The following is a 10,125-nucleotide window of genomic DNA, read 5'->3' on the forward strand; positions in this document are numbered from 1 at the left end:
AGGGACAACCAATCTCGGGACCCATGAAGGTTAACAAGTTGTTGCGTGGACTTTCCAAAGCGGAATCACGTAAAGACCTCAATAAGGGAAACACAAAGGATCATGCCACTTTCTGTAGACGAATTGGTTGGCACACTTCAGTCCTATGAAGTGGAGCAAATCAACGAGGAAGAAGAATCCAAAGATAAGAAATCAATTACTTTGAGATTTAACGATGATTTTGATGTTATAGATTTTGAAGATGATATGGATGATGAAGAGTTAGCTCTCATAATAAAGAGATTCAGGAAATTGAACAAAAAAAGGAAGAAGATTCAATTGGAAGAAGCAAAGCACTCAAAGGTTTCAAAACAAATCAACTGAGGATGATGAAGCCAATAAAGATGTGATCTGTTTTGAATGCAAGAAAAAGTGACACATCAAACCCAACTGTCCCATGTTGTAGAAAAAGAAAGGAAAAACTGAGAAATACAGGAAGGCTCTCAAGGTAGAGACATGGAGTGATACTGAATGCGAAGAAAGTGATGAAGATTATGCCAATACATACGAGTTGCCAAATACCCTTGACAACCCTCGTCTAACAAACGAGTTGCCTCTGGTGACGAGATCAAGGTAATCGAGGGTCCTCCTCGATTCCCGACAAACTCGAAGCTCTTACCCTTTAACGGGTCAAACTGAATCGCTTTACGACAGCAATCCATTTTAGCTCATTGCTTGGTGAGCCAGTCCATGCCAATTATTAAATCAAAATCATACATGGCTAGGACTAACAGATCAATTTTCCCCACTCGCTCACCAATCTCTAATTTGCAACTTAACAACCCAAAGTAGCTAATACTTTATCCTTCAACGGTGTAGATATGCAAATTGCCGACTCCAACAATATAGGACTCAATCCTAACATCTTAACATATTGCTTGGCAATGAAGGAATAAGTTGCTCCTGAGTCAAACAAAGGGTAAGCAAGTTGGTTATTTAGCGAAACCATACCTGTGATCATATCAAGCGCAGCTTCTACCTGACCTTGTGTGATAACATAAATTGTGCCCTAAGCTGGAGGTCTCAGCTGTCCTCCCTGTGGTGCATTTTAAGGGGCATACCCTCTTATCTGTCTAATCGGTGGCGGCGATGGTAGCTACGGTTGTCCTCCTGGCTTCTTAGGACAATCTCTAGCTAGGTGGCCCTGTTGACCACACTCATACAAGTGCCCATCCTTCGAGTGCACTGATTCGGTCCATGTTGCCTTCCACAAGCATGACACAAGTCATTTCTATTGGGCATGGGCTTGCCAATTCCACCTTTCCTATTCGGTGGTACTTGGAATGTACCTCCCGTCATGGGCTTCTTACCCTAACGAATTCCTTCTCTATGAAAGCGAACCTCGCTCCGATGAGGCATTCTCGCTCAATTATACTCTCTCTGTCATCTAAGCTCAATGATAGACCTCACGATAATCCGTCAAGTCCAATGGCAGCAAAGGTTGCTTCAGCTCGGTACGAAGATCGTTTCTGAATCTTCAAGCTTTCTCCTCGGGATCCTCAATCAATCTTGGGGCATACTGTGAAAGTTCAGCAAACTTGACCCCGTACTGATCGACTGTCATCGATCCTTGACGAAGACGTTGAAACTCCTCCATCTTCTATTCCCGGGCAGCACCCAAGAAGTATTGATCATTAAAGGCTCTGAGGAAGGTGTCCCACATTTGGGGCACTCCTTCTAGAAACACAATATCCTTGGTGGCTTTCCACTAGATGTTGGCATTGTCTTGAAGTTGGTATACAGCCAATACCACTTTCTCCTCTTTGGTGCACATTAAGAGTGCAAATGCTTTCTCTAAGTCCTCTATCCACTGCAATGTAGCCTCAGGGTCTCCAGTACCCCTAAACGTTGGTGGACTGAGCTTCAAGAAATGTTCCACCAATTTATGGATTGGTCTCGCAACGGCCACCACTCCTGGCGGGACTTCAGCAGGGGCAACGGCAGTGCACGCAAGTGCGACAGCAGGGCAACCTCGGCCCGCGGCAAAGAATAGTGGCAGTAGCGGCGGCTTAAGCAGCGGCTTCAACAGTAGCGGCTTGGTTTTGTGCCTACTGATCCATTCTTGTACCCATCACTTCCAACACTCGCATGATCCCTTCTATCCTGAGATCATTAAGGGCTTCTACCCCGGCACCCACTACAGGTGGTGCCACACCACCCGCGCTAGCCTGAGCTAGCGCTCGACCACGGCCTCCTCGGGTACCGACCCTGGTCAGCGTTCTACCCCGAGTCATGGCACGCATGATCCTCTTGGTAGGAGTCCTTTGCTCCGGATTGCTCATAGTTCAGCTTTAAAAACTGACACCTACTTCCAATTCCACACAGAATTAGAAACAGAGCAATCCAAACAACAAACAATTCTAGCACTTAGCTACCATAAACATACACCGGTTGTGAATTTAAAGGCCTTCCCTACTAACTTTTTATCATGGTCATCGCACCTTATCATTCCAATCCCTAACCATTGCTCTGATACCACAAAAAGGCGATGTCACGCCCTGATCCTTGGGCACACGTCCATCCTTCTTCTGGTCGATTTATAGCGACGTCCCAGAACGCATCGCCATCCCATTCATTTTAATATGCACATGCGGAAGCAATTATAAATCCCTAGACAATCAAACAATGGGATAGAAATGTAGGGCCATAAATTTTCATACTGAAATCCATAACCACACTTTGATAAACACAGAGGTTTATTTACATCAGCAAGTCGCTTACAAAAATATCGGCTTAATCAAAAGGGGACTATCCTATGACTAACGAGTCAGACAGGTTTGTCGATTCTGTTTTCTTCACTTCCCCGAACTCCGGGACTTCTGGTCCTCCACCAACATCATCTATGGACCTGAAAATGGTTATACAATAACTATTGAGACAACGTTTCAACGAGTTCTACCCTCCTAAGACTTAATTAGGAAACCAATACACCTTAGAGCTGCTTATGCACAACACGAGTCAGAGGACTTACCTTGGCCTCAGTTCCATCCTGCAAGTCAAGATTATTTACAAATGCCTCATATCACATCAATCAATCAATTCAATCAATTCACGACATCAGATCAAAGCATTGATCAATCGACCTAGTCGATTACATGTCACTTAGACCATTCCTTGGTTATTTCATTCAATACTATCTATGAATCCAATCAACATCCAGGATTCCTCAATCAATAATGAAATACAGATAGTACTATCGTATCTCCAGATGACATAGAGCCATCAAGCTGGTATGCATAACGTTCTATCTCTGAGACGACATGTTGAGTCATTGAGCCGTTATAACATACCTGTGTATAACGTTCTATCTTCCAGACAACATATTAAGTCATCAAGCCGTTATAACACACCGTTGGGTCATACTGTCCTCTCTCCAAGATGACATATAGAGTCACCAAGCCGGTATACAAACAATTCCTTCTCAAGATGACATGAGAGTCATCGAGCTGTTAAATCATACCGTCTTATCTCAAAGGCGACATATAGGGTCACCGAGCCGGTATACAAGCAATTCTTTCTCAAGATGACAAGAGAGTCATTGAGCCATAATAGTATAATGTCCATTTTCTAGATGACATACGAATCATCGAGCCGTTATAATTTTTTTGTTTCGAAGGCACAATCAATTTTTACCTTTTTATCATACTTGATAAAAGTACACGTGTGTGGGTACACGATCGGCCTTAGCCAAAATGCAATAATTATTACTTTAGAACTTCCCACCATTTTCAACAACCCATAAACAATATTTTCGCGCTGTGAACCGACGCCTGGTAATTACCAGTTAATTACCACAAATCAATTCATTTAGGATTAAATCCTAAAAATCATACTTAAATCAATTCAACACAACGTAAAGCTCGACTAAATAAACCGACTGCACCACGACAATTAGCATAAAATTTCGGTCGTCAGCTATCCTAACCTAATTTCCGAAAAATAAATAAATAATAAATTAATATCGAAAATTATTAAATAAATACAATAAATCCAATTTAGGTCCGTAATGCCTAATTGGAGACCAAGACGAGCCGGGAAAAATCTCGAGGTTTGTTCAATAAATACTAGAACCTCTCTACTAGCTAATGACTAAGTCTAACCACCTAACATGCGTCGTTAAGTCACTAATTTAATTAATCTAAACTAATCTAACCACCTAATCACACTTAATTAACACTAATCAACCCTTAAGCATTATTAGTCTACTAAGCAAGGATTAGTGAGCTAAACTCACCCGTTTAACAATCCGCTCGGATTGAAATGTCGGGAATGTCGCGGGGGACGTTTTTCTCCAAAGCGGGCCTAGGGTTCGGGGCTCGGAAACACCTCGAAATGGCCTCCCAAGGTGCTGTGATACCCACAAAAATAGTTGCTGTACTTGGTTGGAAATGGAAGGAAATCAACTTGGTTTAAGCGAGAATTGATCGAGAAGGAAGAAATAGGCCAAACCGAGCCTAGATGGAGGTTTACCAATAAAGAAACGGCTAAGGGCAGCCCCGGCTAGGCTCCATGACTGTTGGATGGTGGCTGGATCAGGCGTGAGGAAGCCGGTAGCGCGGCAAAGGCAACGGCCCACAGGCAGTGGCACGCATGAACGGCGACAGCGAGGCATGCGGCGTGGAGGAGCTGCTTGGTTTCTCTTCCTTTGCTAGTAGTCACATGGCTAAGAGAGAGAGAGAGAAGAGGAGGGTTTTGGCCGGTTGGTGAGAAAAGAGAGAAGAGATGAGAGAGAGAGAGAGAGAGAGAGATGGGGAGCCCTATCTCTTAATTTTCCACAAAAATATCTCCCAAACTCATCCTCGGCCATGCACACTTACTTGTTCTCCATTGGGCCACCAAGGCTTGCTCAACAACTCATGAAATGGTCCAATTTTGCTAGGGCATGGGGGAGCTACGAATTTGCATGTAATTGGCTTCCATTGGACATCAATCCTCACTTGATCCACTCTCAATTGGCTCTCATAAATTCAATCGATGCCTCAATTATTAAATTGATAATTTTCCTCACCCATGAATCCATCTTGCATCTCAAATTTGCGACCAAAAATAATTCCCGGCCTTAATTGAACAAAAACAGTCCAATGTCGACTTTTTTCAAAAAGTCTCGATTGTCAGAAAAATCTTCTGAGATTGAGTCAACGTTCCTAGAATTTATTGTGACATGACAAGATCTTCAATTTCTAAAATTGGACTTGAATTCGTAGTTAATTTCCATTCAGCGCGTTTTTAGCATGACCTAGGCTACTGGGTAGTTTTTAGAAATTTTTAGTGCAAATGACCCATTGTCAATTTTCTTCAAGCCACAATGAACCCACTCGACTTAATGGCGATTCTCGGTTGTCATGAAAATATCGAGGATTCAATTACGGACACAGGGTATCAAAATGACAGAAGAATTAGTCTAGGGCCGATCGACAAGAATTTCCAGTTTAGTGGTATCACCCATGATTAGCCACACATCTCAGTCCAACAGACCTTTCTCTGATCTCAAATCGATTTTTAACTGTGCCGTAATGGCTTCTAAAGATGAACACTGTCGAGAAGTCGATTCCTAGTCAAATTCTCAAGTCTATTGACTTAAAATTCCTTAATGGCTTCCCCGAATGATTTAGTTATCTCATGAGTGATCGACTCTGAGAACAGCCCTATAGGCGCGTCAATGAAATACTCAATTTATCTAGTAGAAAGCAGAACTAAAAATCTAGGATGTCACAAACCCCAACCCCTAAACAAAAATACTAGTTAAATTGCATATAAGTATTGGGAGCATTTTAATTAAGCTCATATAATTGCATTGAAGTTAATGGACTTAAGCGAAGGAGGTTATGAGCTTAATTGAATTAACTGGGCTAACATCGCTCGTATAATTTCGCCAAGCCCTTTTATCCAACATATTGGCCAAAATTTGTGCATATGGGTTGCTAAATTGGAAAATATTGATTAATTAAAGTCAAATTGGGGAGATATTAAACTTGATATTATCACAATTTAAATAATAATAGATAATAGGAGAGTTTCCGTTGTTAAAGGTAGGGGATATCTCTTAGGCTACGATTGATAGTTGAGATAAAATTCAGGATAAGATAAAATTTATTCTATCTTTTATTTGGTGCTTGCTCAAGATAGAATAAAGTCGGATATAAAAGAGATATAAATCGGATAAAATTATCTCATGGGAGAAGTGGGATAATTGTGGACATGATTTCTAATATCCACAATAAGAAAGTTATTTTTCGAATAAAAAATTCTTAAATTAACAAATTTAAAATTATATTTCAATATAAATAATATTTGAATTATACTATAAAAATTCAAAATAACAAAAAATAATAATTTATTTTTTTATTTAATCTTTTTTATTTATATATTGAATTTGATTCTATCTTATAATATAAATTCAATGTGTGTGTATATATATATATATATATATATATATATATATATATTACACATTTTAGGTGTTTTAATATTTTAAATATATAGTATAGTTTCCTATTTAATAAAATTTTATTAGAATGATGGAAGGGGAAGAAAGAAATAAAAATAAATTAATTAAAAAAGAGAAGAAAATAAAATAAAAATAAACTAGACAAGATTGTTGCGGGAGATTTTTACCATCTCCGTTTATAACATTGTTTAGTTCGTTTATATTAATATACTTTTATACCAAACAATATATAAGATATGATGTGAATATATCTAATTTTATTACAACAATCACCCAATAATGGATAGGACAAAGCAAAATCCATGTATTTCATATCTTATCGCATCATATCCAATTCTATCCTATGTAGAAATCTAGATGACTAACATAACCTTAGAGTCCAAGATAGGAAGGTAAGAAATTGTGCTCTTACAAGCCTGACTCATAGGATATATAAAGAGAGTTTCGAAAAATTAGGGCTTTTAGAGAGATGATTGAGGTTAGCAATTAAAGAAAACTATGTCCACACACGAGTTCTCTCTCGCGGTCCCCAGAAAAATTCCAACATGCGGCTTCATGAAATTGACGAATACACATTCGTTAACCATTAGATCACGCTCAAATTTTGTGGAGATTATGACAATATATTGTTCTTGAGTTTCTCTGGTGTGATTGATGAGAAAATATGTGGAAGTGTATCTTTGAAGGATAAAACTGAACTGGTCAGACTTGGATCAGGACTGGAGAGCTCAACACGCAGTCCCGAGAAAACGGTAAGTATGTGTTTGTTCTAGGTCGGAATGCAATGAAATTTTGAGGAGACCTCCACGATACCTAGTTCTTCAATTTCACCAAATTAATCAAGCATCAAAGATCTAGAGATCCCCTTGCCCTTGTGATATTAACAGTCCTTGTCGTTGTTTTGCCCACCTCTCACTGTTCCTCGCTGGTTGTCCTCACCACCCCCTTGCTAGCAGTCGTCATTTGAGTCAGTAATCCAACTCACATAATATGCGAAGTCATTTTTTATTCAAATATTCAATTGGTAAATTGTGGCTATTCAATTCTAACATGATTTGGCGTGAGATTTTAGGCATACCCTGGATAGGAATTTTTCTTACTGAATCATGCATATAATTGATAATTTGATCTTTAAGACTCAAGATCAGATTCTCGATTATTTTTGTTTCCTCTTTTGGGTTGAGGTGAATATGTGAATTATATAACTTTGTTACATTGCATGTTGCTAATTTAGTAAATTTTCCTATTATAAAAAAGCATTCAGAATTGCATATTTAGGAGCCATGTAATAATTTGTAAGTTACCTATTTTAGAATAGGATTAATTTAAATTTATTTCCTAGTTTAAATTAGGTAATTACAAATTTTAATTAGTTTCCTATTCTATCTTCAAAGAAAAATCATTAAAAAAAATACTTATATCTTGTAGAAGTAGTTTCATCATGGCCTCATCATCAAATGCCATGTCATTTAGTGATTGCATGTTTAGGCTTATATAAATTAGATTGCATGTCATATTAGATTAATTCATAATTTTTGTTCATAATTAGAATTAGGTTGCATATAAATTGCATGTCATATGTCATTAGTTAAATTAGGGTCACATAAACTTAGATTAAAATTACATCTCATGCATTGCATATAGTTTAATTTTTCTAAAAAGAATAAAAACCCCCAAAAAATAAAAAAGAATTAGATATCAACATGTAGAAATCATATTTAGGACATGCATGTATTTTCTAGTTAATATCTTGCAGAACATTCGATGCATTGCATTTAATGGGCTTTTTCTTGCTTGGGGTATTTATGTTCTTGCTCTATCTCTAGCAATTTATTCACTGCTTTGATTATTGATTGTTAAATTCTTGTTTGTGCACCCACACTATCACTCATTACATGTTCGTGGCTTAAGACTAAAATTGACCAAGATGACTTGCAAGATAATTTTGATAACAAAGAGAAAAGGAATGAAAAGGTGTTGGTTTAATCTAGTGTAACCAAGTTTTCGTATCCATGATATTTTTTGTTTCCAGAAGTAAAGTGGAGAACACTTGGATTTCTAATCGACTTGTAATAAATTAATGGCAACTCCTGAATAAACAGATTTGCATGTTAAGTTAATTAAATTAAAATACAAAAGTTGTGGTTGACAAGGATTTGAGAGAGTCCACGTTTCTATGCCTAGTCATCCATTAGCTTTTTGTTTTATGGTTCACTTCGTTGCGACAAAGACTTCCAAATTTTTTGGTTCCCAAATTCTATTCACCGAGATGGGAATACCTATTGAAAGCATTATATTAACTACCGTACTCAGAAATAAGTATCCTTATTTAGGAAATTTTTAATTTTAAGAGTACTGATTACGCATATCTTACAGAAAAAAATTATGAGCACTTTGAAATTGAAAATTTATTTATTTAGCTATCTAAGTATTGTGTTGGGGATACTCCGCTTATAAATTTTCAAGCAATGGATTGGCATTTTTGAGCTGTTTAAATTCTTGATGATGTCGTGGGTGGATGGCAGACAAGCAATCACGAGCGGAAAGTAATTGTGGCTATCGTAACAGGGTCAAGTACTTGTTCACGCAGCTTGGTGTTGCTTACAAAGGCACTGAACTCAATGAGGGGAGTACGTTTATGTTATCCTCATCGTGTTGGATGCTGGTAGAGATAAATCTATGTGGTCTTTTGCTTAGTCCGCTGAAGAGTGTCCCTACTTGATATGATTGAGGTTTGAGCTTCGATACTTAGGTTCCATTTGTTTCGCATAAAATGTGGCATTTCTGGAAAATATTTTCCATGAAGTCATTTTATAGGCAAATGTAATTATTTTCCGATGTCCGGATGAAACTTGAAAATGAAGTGAAAAATATATTTCGCTGTTCAGTAAGAAAAATATTTTCCTTCATATACTCTTTTTCATTTATCTTATTTTTTTAAATGGATGTTTCATATTTTAAAAAATTGATTTTTAATCAATTTTAATTTTTAAAATCTATTATTAATTTTTTTTTCATTTAACTTTATTTTCCATCTCCTTCTTTCTTGGTTGGTTGCCGGCCATGGCGATGGCTCACAACCGGCCACAAATGAGCCTCGAGTTCATCGACGAGCACGAGGCTTGCCGCTCCCTAGATTGGCGAGCATGAGCGTCGAGCTCGAGGCTTGCCGATCGACGAGCATGAGCTTGAGATCGACGAGCTCGAGGTTCGCCGGCGACGGCCGACAACTAGCCAAGAAAGAAGAAGATGGGAAACAAAAAGAAAAAAAGAAAAAAAGAAATAGAAAAGACAAAGGAAATTAAAAATAATTCGAATAAAAAAAGAAAAGAAGAATAAGAAAGGGGAGGAGGAAGTAAGGATTTATAGTGAAGTGAGATAAGAGAGATTAAGTGAGGAAAATGTTTTTCACTTTTCAAAAGTGGAAAACATTTTCCCATAATTTAAAAGATTTTTTTTTTCCTTTCATGAAAAATATTTTCCCCAAGAAATTCATTTTCCATGAAACGAACGCTGAAAAATCCGAAAACATTTTCTCGAAATTATTTTCCATGAAACGAATTGAGCCTTAAGCCGTGGCACGGGACAGGCATGAGATTTAGTCAGCTCTAGCAGGGTGGACCAGCGGCAAAAACATC

This window comes from Eucalyptus grandis, chromosome 5 (assembly GCF_016545825.1).
Source record: "Eucalyptus grandis isolate ANBG69807.140 chromosome 5, ASM1654582v1, whole genome shotgun sequence".
Lineage (NCBI taxonomy): Eukaryota > Viridiplantae > Streptophyta > Magnoliopsida > Myrtales > Myrtaceae > Eucalyptus > Eucalyptus grandis.